This window comes from Dipodomys ordii, unplaced genomic scaffold (assembly GCF_000151885.1).
Source record: "Dipodomys ordii isolate 6190 unplaced genomic scaffold, Dord_2.0 Scaffold1, whole genome shotgun sequence".
Lineage (NCBI taxonomy): Eukaryota > Metazoa > Chordata > Mammalia > Rodentia > Heteromyidae > Dipodomys > Dipodomys ordii.
Genome location: NW_012267217.1, coordinates 38,751,148 through 38,752,675, shown reverse-complemented (window position 1 = coordinate 38,752,675; position 1,528 = coordinate 38,751,148).

Sequence of the window (1,528 nt, the reverse complement as noted above, 5' to 3'; positions counted from 1 at the left end):
CCTGGGTTCGATTCCTCAGTACCACATAAGCAAAAAGAAAAAAGCCGGAAGTGGTGCTGTGGCTCAAGTGGTAGAGCGCTAGCCTTGAGTTGAAGAGCTGAGGGACAGCACCCAGGCCCAGAGTTCAGGCCCCACGACCGGACCCCCCCCAAAAAAATGCAGAGTAAATGCAATAACTGTCTAAAGAGCAAGGCACTTAGCACATTGTAATGAATGGTGGCTATTAGTGTGGAAGCCCTTGAGTCTCTAACTCTTTGGGGAAGGGATTAGAGATGTATGTTATTATACTATGCCTCACATACAGTAAAATGGTCAATAAAATGTATGATGAAGTTATTGTATTTGGTTTTATTTCATTGGAAATAGATACTCTAACTGGATTAAAGTAGGGATGGGTAGACTGTATCCTGTAATCTCAATACAGCCTACTGTTTTTTGGTTGTGCATAATCTAAGAACTGTTTTTTTTGTTTTTGTTTTTTGCCAGTCCTAGGCTTGAACTCAGGACTAGGGAGCTGTCTCTGACCTTTTTTGCTCAAGGCTAGCATACTACCCCTTGAGCTACTGCTACACTTCTGGCTTTCTGGTGGGTAATTGGAGATAAGAATCTCACAGACTTTCCTGCTCTGGCTGGCTTTGAACCATGATCCTCAGATCTCAGCTTCCTGAGCAGCTAGGATTCCAGGTATGTGCCATTGGTGCCTAGTCAGTTTTTACATTTTTAATTATTTGGGGAAAAAATCAAAAAAGAATACCTTAAGAAATAAAATTAAAAATTCAATGTCTGTGAATACAGTTTTACTGGGCCATCCTTGTTCATCTATTTATGGGGTATGGTAGGTGTTGGCAAACTTTTTCAGTAAAAGCCAGATAGCAAATATTTCAGGGCTAATGGACTCTATGTCCCCTATGGCAGCTACTCAACTCTCCCATGGTAGCATGAAAAGCAGTCCTAGGCAATTAGCTCTAGGAGAGAATATCTAAGGACAGAAAACAGTCTTCTAGGGCGCCTAGACAGGGAGCCAGGTCTTTTGGAGATATGACTTTAACCTACCAATATTAGGATTTTGGTTAAGTCGCTTCATTTCTGTAGGCCTGTCTGGGAAACAGAGAACTGACTAGATTTTGGAGACTTAAAAAAATTTTTTTTAAAGGTGTGGTGGCTCAAAGTGGTATAGTACTAGCTTTGAGCAAAAGAGCTCAGGAACAGCACCCAGGCCATGAATTCAAGCCCTACAACCTATACATACACAAAAAAAGAGTAATGGGGTAAATTTGCTCAAAGGCCGTTAAATCCATGTATAGAAGTACCACAATGAAATCCTTTGTTAAAACGAAAAACTAAACTCTCACTCTACCTTGCTCCAAACTCCAAGACTTTGCTATTATATCCCTGGTTCACCTCAAACCCACAATCCTGCTTCAGCCTCCCAAGATTTACAGGTGTGTGCTATTACCCTGCTTGGAGACTTCTTTTAGCTCTAAAATTTCTACTTTTTAAAAATTTCTTTCAGTTTAATAACCTTCAG